The sequence below is a fragment of the Gobio gobio genome (genome assembly GCF_949357685.1).
Source record: "Gobio gobio genome assembly, chromosome: 24".
Classification (NCBI taxonomy): domain Eukaryota; kingdom Metazoa; phylum Chordata; class Actinopteri; order Cypriniformes; family Gobionidae; genus Gobio; species Gobio gobio.
In genome coordinates, this window is record NC_137120.1 from 8,587,682 (window position 1) to 8,601,433 (window position 13,752).

The 13,752-nt window shown below is 37.5% G+C and overlaps 1 protein-coding gene across 1 annotated transcript in view; it reads right to left on the bottom strand.

The window, feature by feature from the left end:
• LOC307120300 (uncharacterized protein) overlaps positions 1–13,752 on the bottom strand; it is a 33,491-nt gene that overhangs the window by 15,380 nt on the left and 4,359 nt on the right. The gene's annotated exons all lie outside the window — the stretch shown is intronic.

Here is a 13,752-nt window from a genome sequence, read left to right on the forward strand (position 1 = left end):
TTGACAAGTAGGATTACAGCAAAAAAATCGTGATTCCAGAATCACAAATTTCCAGAATTGGGCAGCTCTAGTTCACCCAAATATGAAACGTTGCTGGTAGTCACCATCAGGCCAAGATGTGTATATGGCCTTATTAGGGTGAATACATTAGTTACATTTACATTTATGCATTTGGCAGACGCTTTTATCCAAAGCGACTTACAGTGCCCTTATTACAGGGACAATCCCCCTGGAGCAACATGGAGTAAAGTGCCTTGCTCAAGGACACACTGGTGGTGACCGCTGGGATCGAACCAGCAACCTTCAGCATATCAGTTCCATGGTTTAACCCACTGGACCACCATCTCACATACATTAGTTAAGTGAAAGTGAAGTGACGTGTGGCCAAGTATGGTGACCCTTACTTGGAATTTGTGCTCTGCATTTAACCCATCCAAGTGCACACACACACACCGTGAACACACACCGTGAACACACACCCGGAGCAGTGGGCAGTCATATTGCTGCGGCGCCCGGGGAGCAGTTGGGGGTTCGGTGCCTTGCTCAAGGGTCACCTCAGTCGTGGTATTGAGGGTGGAGAAGAGCGCTGGTTATTCACCCCCCCCACCGACAATTCCTGCCGGACCTGAGACTCGAACACGCAACCTTCAGGTTACAAGTCCGACTCTCTAACCATTAGGCCACAACGATTATAAGCAAATTATTTTTTGGGTAAACTATTCCTTAAGAGTGGGTGTGTGTGTGTGTGTGTTTGGTTTTTAGGGAATGTGGAACCACAGGATGAGACTGTGTCGCTATCAGGGGTCCATTCTTCATACGTCGCTAACTCTAACCGGATTTGATTGTTGATGATTTGGCATGATCTTGGATTGTTTGATTCTTCGATGCTCATCCTGGACTTGCTGTCATAGCAACAGGTCCGTAAGCTTAAACCTGCTCGGGAGCAGCTTATTTCATGTGAACAGGATTAGATTGCATCTTGATACTTAAAATCTGTCCCAGCCACTGCTACTTTATTACAAGAGTTCCTTACTGAACCTAATATTTTAAAATAATAATAATCATATAAAAATGTATTTGAAAATAATGTTGTGTATAATACTAGACACAGCCACTTGATTGAGATATTTATTTGTGATGGAATAATTACTTCATAATTTTATTGGAGGTTTACACACATTGTACAATTAATCTGAGCCGTGCATTCATTTAAGTGATCACGGATATTATGGGATGGCTTGATGCAGCGCAAGAGATGCAGATCATTTGATCTTGACCCTTAAGAAACTTTAATGCTGTCATGTAACAAATCTGCTTCAAATTGAATTAAAAACTAAATGAATTGGTAATTAGCACATTGAAATAAAACTGTAAAGGGTGTACAGATACAATAAAATCGTGAATACAAATAATTGGGAATCATGTTAAAAAAAAAACAATGCACAATTAATGTATCTATTATAACTTTTATGTTGGTGTAACATTTATCCACTGAAGGCAAGTTTGCTGAACCCAAGTGAAAAAACTTAAAGGCTGGTCTGGGGCTGGAGCCCTCACTGGAGGCTGGTCTGGGGCCCGGAGCCCTCACTGGACGCTGGTCTGGGGCCCGGAGCCCTCACTGGACGCTGGTCTGGGGCCCGGAGCCCTCACTGGATGGTGGTCTGTGTCTTTGATCAATCAATTTGTCAGAGCTGAGATTGGTTCAGAAGATGTGCACATTCAGGAAACACAGTTTGGAATTGACAACCATCATTTTTCAGTCTTGTCATTAGTTGTGTCTGTCTTTCACAAACTGAGGATGCACATTGCCAAACGTGACACTACAGAGTGGCAACACAAGAAAAAAGCTCTGCAAAACAGTTCTTTTCAAAGAGTTTTAACTCTAACCCCTGGTGACCCTACAAAGAATGACTGTTTAGAGATGATTGATGGATAATATAGCCTTTTGTTATTATTATTATTATTATAATACCAATACTATAATATTATTATTGTACCAGTAACTATTTAATTTACTATTTTTATTATTGTGTGTATATTCAGCAATTGATATTGCATTGTATGTGCTATTGTTATTGTTGTTGTTATTATATTATACCACTTGCGATAGTTACGCTGTTAAATTATTGTACTATTCTCTAGTCACTATTTAACTTATTATTTTATATTATTGTCTATATTCTGTAATTGATATTTAATATTCTATTGCTATTATTATAGTATTATACAAATTATTTGCTATTATCAATATATTATTGTATTTTTTATATTATATAATTATACTATTATGTTAATAATGTATTAACATAATAGTATAATTTGTGATGAGTTAAAGAAATGTAAAAGCATTTCTTTTAAAAACACCCCCCCCACACACACACACACACACACACACACACATGGACATTTGGCTGATCTTTGATGTGATTACAGACAGCAATGCAAAGTTGATTCTACGCTAATTTGATCTAAGATATATATATTTTAAGTTATGGATTCATGTAGCAAATGAGAAACAGCAAAATCCCCTGTGTCAAATCAACACCGCCGCTCTGTGTTGGGGTAGTTACTCAAAAAAGTAATTCTATCTATCTATCTATCTATCTATCTATCTATCTATCTATCTATCTATCTATCTATCTATCTATCTATCTATCTATCTATCTATCTATCTATCTATCTATCTATCTATCTATCTTACTCTAGTAAACTATGGTAAATCATGTTAAACTATGGTAAATCATGGTAATTCATGTTAAACTATGGTAAATCATGTTAAACTATGGTAATTCATGTTAAACTATTGTAATTCATGTTAAACTATGGTAAATCATGCTAGAACATAGTAAATCATGTTAAACTATGGTAAATCATGTTAAACTATGGTAAATCATGTTAGAACATAGTAAATCATGTTAAACTATGGTAAATCATGTTGGTAAATCATGTTAGAACATAGTAAATCATGGTAAATCATATGGTAAATCATGTTAAACTATGGTTAACCATGCTAGAACAGTAAATCATGTTGAACTATGGTAAATCATGGTAAATCATGTTAAACTATGGTAAATCATGTTAGAACATAGTAAATCATGTTAAACTATGGTAAATCATGGTAAATCATGTTGGTAAATCATGTTAGAACATGGTAAATCGTATGGTAAATCATGTTAAACTATGGTAAATCATGTTAAACTATGGTTAATCATGCTAGAACATAGTAAATCATGTTAAACTATGGTAAATCATGTTAAACTATGGTAAATCATCCTAGAACATAGTAAACCATGTTAAACTATGGTTAATCATGCTAGAACATAGTAAATCATGTTAAACTATGGTTAATCATCCTAGAACATAGTAAATCATGTTAAAATCAAGCGCCAGCGTTAGTTCTGGCAGGCCACGTAGTCAAGCTCCGCTATCAGCTGATTGGGAAATTCTAACTCCGCCCCTCTTTCAGCTGATCTGTTTCAGCTGATCCTATGCTCTTAATTGGCTTCTCTCAAACAGGGCGCCTTAAGCACAGCTTCACTTCAATCTGCCTGCTTGGACGCTTCTGCTGCACGCTGCTTTGCAACCCACCTCTTCCCCAGCTCCTCCTTAAATTGCTAACTTAATCATGTCATTCTGTTGTCATTGATGCATGCTCTGTTCTAAATGGGGGATTTGCTTTGCCCTCCCAGTTAAATGGGAGGTCGTCCCCAGAATCTGCTGCTGTTCCCTGTCTTGGCTTTTCATGGAGCTCATGAAAGGATGTGGAATTTAGAACAGAGCCATACCGCCAAATCTAAATCTTTGCAAAATATGCAATTAAAAGTTTTTTACTAAATGTTTGTCTATTGTGTTTTTTGACTTTAGTGGACCTGACAGAACTATGGTTAATCATGCTAGAACATAGTAAATCATGTTAAACTATGGTAAATCATCCTAGAACATAGTAAATCATGTTAAACTATGGTAAATCATGTTAAACTATGGTAAATCATGCTAGAACGTAGTAAATCATGTTAAACTATGGTAAATCATGCTAGAACATAGTAAATCATGTTAAACTATGGTAAATCATGGTAAACTATGGTAAATCATGCTAGAACATAGTAAATCATGTTAAACTATGGTAAATCATGGTAAACTATGGTAAATCATGGTAAACTATGGTAAATCATGTTAAACTATGGTAAATCATGTTAAACTATGGTAAATCATGGTAAACTATGGTAAATCATGTTAAACTATGGTAAATCATGGTAAACTATGGTAAATCATGGTAAACTATGGTAAATCATGTTAAACTATGGTAAATCATGCTAGAACATAGTAAATCATGTTAAACTATGGTAAATCATGTTAAACTATGGTAAATCATGGTAAACTATGGTAAATCATGTTAAACTATGGTAAATCATGGTAAACTATGCTAAATCATGTAAACTATGGTAAATCATGTTAAACTATGGTAAATCATGCTAGAATATAGTAAATCATGTTAAACTATGGTAAATCATAATAAATCATGTTAAACTATGGTAAATCATGTTAGAACATAGTAAATCATGTTAAACTATGGTAAATCATGTTAGAACATAGTAAATCATGTTAAACTATGGTAAATCATGGTAAACTATGGTAAATCATGATAAATCATGTTAAACTATGGTAAATCATGTTAGAACATAGTAAATCATGTTAAACTATGGTAAATCATGGTAAACTATGGTAAATCATGTTAAACTATGGTAAATCATGGTAAACTATGCTAAATCATGTAAACTATGGTAAATCATGTTAAACTATGGTAAATCATGCTAGAATATAGTAAATCATGTTAAACTATGGTAAATCATGATAAATCATGTTAAACTATGGTAAATCATGTTAGAACATAGTAAATCATGTTAAACTATGGTAAATCATGGTAAACTATGGTAAATCATGTTAAACTATGGTAAATCATGCTAGAACATAGTAAATCATGTTAAACTATGGTAAATCATGGTAAACTATGGTAAATCATGTTAAACTATGGTAAATCATGGTAAACTATGGTAAATCATGTAAACTATGGTAAATCATGTTAAACTATGGTAAGTCATGCTAGAATATAGTAAATCATGTTAAACTATGGTAAATCATGATAAATCATGTTAAACTATGGTAAATCATGTTAGAACATAGTAAATCATGTTAAACTATGGTAAATCATGTTAGAACATAGTAAATCATGTTAAACTATGGTAAATCATGTTAGAACATAGTAAATCATGTTAAACTATGGTAAATCATGTTAAACTATGGTAAATCATGGTAAATCATGTTGGTAAATCATGTTAGAACATAGTAAATCATGGTAAATCATATGGTAAATCATGTTAAAATATGGTTAATCATGCTAGAACATAGTAAATCATGTTAAACTATGGTAAATCATGGTAAATCATGGTAAATCATGTTAAACTATGGTAAATCATGGTAAATCATGTACACGGACTAAGTATTTCAGGCACTTGTTGCGTTCACTCGACTCTTCATGACCAATCGCTTATTGTACCCCCAAGTTGTAAGTCGCTTTGGATAAAAGCGTCTGCTAAATGCATAAATGTAAATGTAAATCAAGGTAAATCATGTTAAACTATGGTAAATCATGTTATACTATGGTAAATCATACTAGAACGTGATAAATCTATCGGACTATTTATATCTATCTATCTATCTATCTATCTATCTATCTATCTATCTATCTATCTATCTATCTATCTATCTATCTATCTATCTATCTATCTATCTATCTATCTATCTATCTATCTATCTATCTATTTTCTGATAGACTGTATTGACCTCAAACACGTCAGACTTTAAACTACTTTAAACTGAAAATCTTCAAACTTTAAGCTTTTAAAACTTCTTCAAACTTTCTGGTCCGGCTTTCTCAAGCCAACTTTTTTGTCTAGTTTACTATAGTGTTTCTTCATACTGGCTGTTGCATAGGCTATTTCTTGCCAATATAAAGAGCACACTTCTCTTGTCCGCACTTCTCTTGTTTATAACTTAAAATATTTAATCAGTCGTTTTGGTCAAGCCTACAGATAAGGTATATTTTTCAAAACTGTAAAGAGTCTTTTATTTGTATACACTCATAATAGCGAAAAAACAAACAAACATTAATATAGAGAACAAATTATGTGCGCTTTCTGCCGAAACTCAGCGAAAAACTTGCCTCACAGACATAGACAAAACATGTCTATAGAAAGCTTGAAATGTGTAGATAATTTTCTGATTATGTAGGCTAATACATATGAAACCAGAGGTAGCTTTATTCGTTCCCGTCTGAGCTCATTATCATATGCGAAGCGTGGGCTGGTAATTGTCCAAGTGAACATCACGATAGTCTCCATCACCTCCATAAAACAATCGAGCAATATCTTCATCAGGTTATATTTTGCATAACTTCAGTTCATAATTCCAAAGTACAGCCTATGGGCCTTAAGATACAAAAGTAGACTATTACGATAAAAACTTGAGCAACATTTTTTTACATATAGCCTGTATTAGTTATTTTAATGGGGTTGGCTTTTTCCATGAAATAGAAATTATGTTATTATTAAATCAATTCTGATCAATTCTGCTTGTAATAGCAACTGAACACGTTGCATCTGATATTTTTCTTATTAGGTCTTTTGAGAATAAAATAAATAAAAATGAATACAATTTTCCTCAATGTTGTTTTAGATCACATAAAGCTAAAAGTAACGTTTCAAGGCCGCCCACACAGTCGAAACAAATAATGGGCCTACAAAGCATACAAATGTTTTACTCATGAACCAAAAATAGATGAGCCCCAGCTGCTTCCCTTCAGGTCTTTTGTTTTCAGACCACTCTGTGTTGGTGTGCATCAAAAACTCTCTCTACCTTTCAAAACTCTTTGGTAGGAGTTAGTTTTCAACTGCAGTGTGCAGATTTCTCTCTTTCTCATCTCTGTTACAAACATCAGTGAAAAGAGTTCAAGTTCAAATAAATCTAATCAGTTGAAAATGAGTCAGCAGTCTAAGCGTTGTGTTCCTCCATGTTCTTGCGCGATGGCAGACGTGGATACACACGATTACTGCTTTGTGTGTTTGGAGGAGGAGCATGCGGTTGCTGGATTGGAGTCAGACGAGTGTGGGCATTGCGAGCTGTTCACAGTCAAAATGCTTTGTGCTCGTCTTGGCTACTTTCAGTCCGCACCCGCACTTGAATCGTGGGGTTCCCGTATGGATTTGGGACGTTCCATACGTTTCCTCACGTGCTCCGGTGCTTCTTCAGCTCACGTGGGGGACGATTATGATCTATCACTTGGGTCTGCGAATTTCGAGCAGCCACTCTCTAAGCGTTCCTCGCACTATAGCTAATCCGTCGAGGAATTATTATAGGTGGTTACTCACACGGTGGCCAGGTTGCAGCTTGATTGGCCTTGTGAATCAGAGATCCCCAAACACAGTACGCTTGTGGATAGGTTTCTGTCCGGTGGCAGGGGGGAGAGACCACAACATCACAGTCTCTCCCTTTCTTTGAGGACCTCCATGACGAACTATCTAAGTCATGGAGTAAACCATATACTTCGCGGATTTTTGTGCCCTCAACTTTTTCGACTATCATGGGTGCGAAATCACGTGGCTATGCGGAGATACCTCAGTTTGAGGAGACGCTTGCAAGCTATCTCTCGCCTGGGTCTGCATCTTCTGCCGTTTGCAACGCCGGATCAGGAGAAACTTCATAGACTGTGTCCAGTTTGTGCTCTTCTGAGCAAGGCGGGGTGGGTATTCCCGTTATACGGGTTACTTGACTGTAGCCCTGTTCCCTGATAAAGCAGAACGTGATGGGGCTCATCTATTTATAGCCTTGTGTAGCAGGTGCGCTCCGGTGACATCACCAAGTGAGGCTATAATATCTCCGGGTCAATTACATTGACGTGTTTACACATTACAGTTGCAAGAAAAAGTATGTGAACCATGCAGAATCTGTGAAAATGTGAATAATTTTAACTAAATAAGAGAGTGTGGCGGAGGGGGCGTGGTTTTGCGAGGTCTGTAGCGGGAGAGAGAGAGCGGAGCCGAGCGGTCGGTAAGTCGGTCAAGTGCAAATGACGAACACCTGTCTCTGATTGCAGTAATTGGCATGGAGAGACCGCAAATAAGCCGCTGCCGGGAGAGAGATGAGAGAGAGAGTAGGACTGGGACTGTGCGCACGCTGCCTCCCTGAGAGAAACCGTTTGGAACCTGAGTGATCAACGTTACAAGTTTAGAGTGAATGTTTATGTGTTGATGCGCCCACGTGCGCTGCTTATGTTTGTATCTGAGAAGCTTTGCATAATGAAAGTCGCAAGTCCCAGTCACGCCGACCCCGCCTTCTTCCTTCCTGCCCAAGAGAACATCGAACCTCATTACACTGGTGCCGAAGGAAGGGGCTCGCCGACCCCGTGGCCCGCCACCATCTGGCCGTCCTCCGCCAACTGGATGGCCTGGTTCAGCGACATCGGGTGGTGGCACTGGACCCACTGCGCGGTCTTCCTTGGAAGCCGCGTGACAAATTGCTCCAGCACCACACGGTCGATGATTCCCTCGATGTCGTTTCCGTCGGCCATCAGCCACTTGCTGAAGGATGGCGCACTTCAGGTCGTCGTAGACCAGGAGATTCTGGACTGGCAGTTGGTGTGCGGCTACCTGCGCCTCTCCGGATAACAGCCGCAGGAGCCGCATTGACCAGTCCGTCTGGGGCCATCCCCGGACCTCGGCGAACCTCTCGAACAGGTCAATAAATGCCTCTGGGTCATCCTGAGGACCCATTTTGGTGAGAGGCACGGCGGCGGTCGAGTCTGTGGCGGGGGTGGGGACGGCCCGAATCTCCCGGTCCATCCAGCTCCGGAACAGCTCACGGTCTTCATGCTGGGCGCGAAGGAGAGCCTCGAAGCGTTTCTGCTGCTCCTCCCTCACGGCCAGCAGGTCTTGGTGGTGCTCCTGGTGAAGACCGGCGAGCGATTGGACGATGTCCGCAAGTGCCGTTCTTTGTGGAGTCTGCATGGCGGCGGCGATCTTCTTCCCTCCCAGGTTTCGGCACCAGTGTAATGAGGTTCGATGTTCTCTTGGGAAGGAAGGAAGAAGGCGGGGTCGGCGTGACTGGGACTTGCGACTTTTATTATGCAAAGCTTCTCAGATACAAACATAAGCAGCACACAAGGGCGCATCAACACATAAACATTCACTCTAAACTTGTAACGTTGATCACTCAGGTTCCAAATGGTTTCTCTCAGGCAGGCAGCGTGCGCACAGTCCCAGTCCTACTCTCTCTCTCTCATCTCTCTCCCGGCAGCGGCTTATATGCGGTCTCATTAAGACGGTCACCTGCCGCCACCTACTGGTGGTTAAGTTTCATGTTTAAACATTCTTTCCAACTTTTCTTATTTGTATATTCAAAAATCTTTAAAACAATCTCATAACATTATTTAATGCAGTTGTAATTTTTCAGTGTAATTTGTTTTATTTGATTGTTAACAGCTATAGTGTCTTATTATTCTAATTTTTTAAAATTTATAGATCAAATTTAAGAATATAACCTGAAAGCTGAAGTATAGTCTATATTTAATAAGATTATGGAAAAAATACCCTTTATAAAAGGTAAAAATATCAAAGATATGCAGATTTAAATATGTCAAAGCTGATTGAACATTGTTGAGAACATTGCTTCAGAATAAATTATATTTACAACACACACACACACACACACAAACACAAAAAGCAAATGTTTTAATCGGACAAGTAAATGACAGATTTACTTGTCCGAAACGACACGTGAAAAGGCTTCATGTCGAGCCCTGTGAGGCAACAAAAAAACTGGCTGGTGGTCACTGTGGCTGGTGGGTTTCTATTTTAATATACTGTAAAATATAATTTATTTCTGTGATGCAAAGCTGAATTTTCAACAGCCATTACTTAATTTATTCATCTAAGAATCCTGAAAAAAGTATCACAGGTTATAAAAAATATTGAGAAGCACAGCAGTTTCCAACATTGATAGTAAATCAGCATATAAGAATGATTTCTGAAGGATAATGTGACACTGAAGACTGGAGTAATTCAGTTTTACATCACCAAAATAAATTAGATTTTAAAGTATATTTAAATAGAAAACAATTATTTTAAATTGTAATAATATTTCACAATATTAATGTTGTGAAACAATTTACTAATTTATTACCTCCCTCTCAGTCACATACCTGACTCAAAAGCTAATTTGTTATGCAGCTCATTATGCGTACTTTTGTTTTCTCAGATGTGAATCACAGCATTATTCATGATCGTTCACGCCTCTTCGCATATGGCCTTTGTAAAGAAAAAGTGTCTTACTAAATGTAAATCAATATATTGTTTTATGTGAATGAGTAGGCTCAGTGATTCTCAGGCAACAACACCCATTAGTCAAAAGTCTTGTGGACACATATCTATTGTTTCACGAGTTCGCACTTACATATACTTTTTTAGAGAGTAATTCAATGCGTATTTGCCGTGCTGTCCGAGTAGAGGGCTTCGAGTTCGGAATTAGGCCCGAACCCAGAGTATATGTAAGTGGTTTTAGAGTTAAAAGGTGTGGCGAAGGGGTGGTGGAAGGGTTGCTGATAACTGTCAACAAACGGAGGTAGGACTGCTGCGTGTATATATACCTCTATTTGTTGATTAGCTGAGTGCTCTCCACCTATGTCAATTATCTGAACGTGCTTCTCCCGAACCTTGTTAATAAAACATCATGTGTTTTGTGGCCTTAATTCAGTGACTTGTTTTGTTTTTTCAAAAACCACGCATAAACGTTGTTCTCTCAGAAATACAAGCATGTACATACATGTTGCTCACATATTATGGTAGCTCATTTTGTGCTGAATACAGTGTAATTACACTTTTGCCATTCATATGTTTATAAGCAACTGAAAAATGCACAAATGTCAGAGCATGTCAAAACTTCTAAAAGGCCCCAAAACTGTGGCCCTTTAAAAACTTTAAAACACTGCTTCATGAAGCTTCAAAGTTTTACAATAATTCTGTTTCGCAGCATGTAACAAACTGCCAAAGTCACGTGATTTTAGTAAACGCTTTGGTTCACTGGACACTGGTGACTGTGTTTTGCATGTGTGGAGCGTCGTGGCAGGCGAGGGGGTGGCGGAGACTGAGTTTCCGGATGCTTCCATGGCCGGGGTTGGCGTTTCGTGGCGTGTTCCTGTGGGGATGTCGGCGTCTGGGGTGAGCCTGGGTTCCTGTACGGTGAGCATGGTTGATGCGGAGTTGCTACCAGGTTCGTGCATTGCGACATCCTTGGGGAATGAAGGGAATTCTGCAATTCTAGTTCTTTGAACTGTGGTTTAGGTACTTCTTATGTACCTGAAAAGTCTATGCAAAAAGTAAAAAAAATCATTTGTATCTTAAACAATAAGAAATGGGCGATCTTTCAGACAGTAAATCAATCAAGAACAATTTGGGATCCTAAAGTTAAGCCAAAGAGTCTCTTAGATGGTCATTTGAACATACAAAGTATTATATCAAAAAGTGATCAAATTCATCATCTTTTCTTGGATTCTAATTTAGATTTTCTTTGCTTATCTGAGACACGGTTTCATGTAAACTCCCCTTAGAAGTACCTGGTTTTAAACTGTATAGGAAAGATAGAGTTGGTTCTAAGGGGGTGGAGTTATGACCTTTGTGAAAACTGGTATCCAGTGTAATGAAATTGTTTGGTCAAATTGTATGGATTTGGAATGTATTGGTCTGAATCTTATTCTATCACCAAAAATGTCCTTTATATTAATTGTAATATATCGCCCTCCCTCTTCTAATAGTATTTTTTTAAATAATTTTAAACAATTATTAAAACAGTGTGATTTTAACAAAGAAATTATTTTTATGGGAGATTTTAACATTAATTGGGATGACAAAATGGCTAGAAAGAATCTTAAACAGGTACTGATCATTTTGATCTGAAGTAATTGATTATTAGTTATTTTGCTATGCATCCCATGCAATTTGGTTTCAGAACAAACTACTCAACTGGCTAACTGATGGCTAACTGTTACTTCACTGAAACAGTTAAGTCTCTCTTAGACAAAGGTGGGGTTGTTGGGGGAGTGTTTGTTGATCTCACAAAAGCTTTTGACACTGTAAACCACAAAATTCTTATGTCTAAATTATCAGGTTTTAATTTTTCTTCAGAGACTTTAAGGTGGATAGAATCATATTTGTCCAGTCGCACACAGTATGTCAGAATTCAGAATTATAAATCAGCCCCCTTAAGTACATCCACAGGTGTTCCCCAAGGATCTAATTTGGGTCCATTGCAATTTACATTGTATATTAATGATCTTCCATCCGTTTGTCCTGACACAAACATCCAAATGTATGCGGATGATACCGTTATTTATATACATGGGAGCAGTGTGTCACAAGTTGCAAATGAACTTACAAAATCATTGGTTAATGTCACCGCTTGGCTTGGTCACAAGCGAGTACAACTACTCTAACACCATTGGAGCCTCTGTATAAACAATCACTAAAATTTCTTGATTAAAAAAATCAATGAATTTTCATCATTGCTCAATACTTAAAAAGTATAATTTGCTAAGTTGGGAACCTGATCAAATATGTAGATATTTGTCTTATGTTTAAGACTATACATAGCCTGTCTTCCCTGTTAAAACAGTAAGTAAACATTAGAACAACTGCATATCGGTCCACAAGGGGTAGAGAAAGAGGGGACTGCATTATTCCTCTCAGAAAAAGTAAATTTAGTCAGTCTGTATTTTCAGTCAGAGCAGCAAGGGAATGGAACTCCATCCCATCAACAATTAGAGGTCTGGATACATATGGTTCTTTTAAATTTAATCTAAAAAAATGGTTAGTTACTAATCAGCACTGTCAACATTAGTATCTTAATATTTTGCTCCTGTCGCTATCTCTTTTTTTTAACCTCCTTTTTAACCTCTTAGTCTTTTGCACAAAATATGTTAAGACAAAAATTCCCTGATAATGTATTTTTTTCACGTGGGATCATGTATCTGTGCTTTTATTTGATATTTTTGTTTCTATTTTTGCTGTTTCTTTTTTATCTCTCTTTCATTTTTCTCTTTTGTGTGTGTTATGATGCTCTGTTCTTGTTTTTAGCTTGACTTTTTAACATTTCTGTCAAGGGCCTGCAGATGAAAAATAGTTTTTTCTGGCACATTTACATTCATGTTTATTAACTCTTTCCCCACCAAACACAGAATCTTCCATTATTTATGAGAAAACAGAATTTTCCGTGTTTCCACTGTTATACGGTAGGGGGCTCTATTACACATCTTCTGAATGAGTACAGAATCTTCTGATCAAAACACAGGCGAGGAAGACGCAAAAAAACAAGTGATCGTATGTAAGCAGATGCATATGTAAAATAACGTGATCATCAACATTAAACATCAAATAAATCAAAACTGCCTAATGTTACTGAATTAAATGTTGACCCAGGATGAGCTCTAGGACTATGCAAGCATTAGGGGTGTTGATGTACTCGATCTACTCCATCTGATTATCGCTCTGAATAAATTTTTGTGAAAATGATCAAAAACCCTGGCGGCTTCTTTTTAAAAATGCTGGCAAGGAAGGAGTTAATGTGCACAGCCCCTGTAAACAAAACAAAACAAAACAAAAAACGAGGCTTCATTACGTCATCACTGTTTCGAAACACTTCAAAATGTCA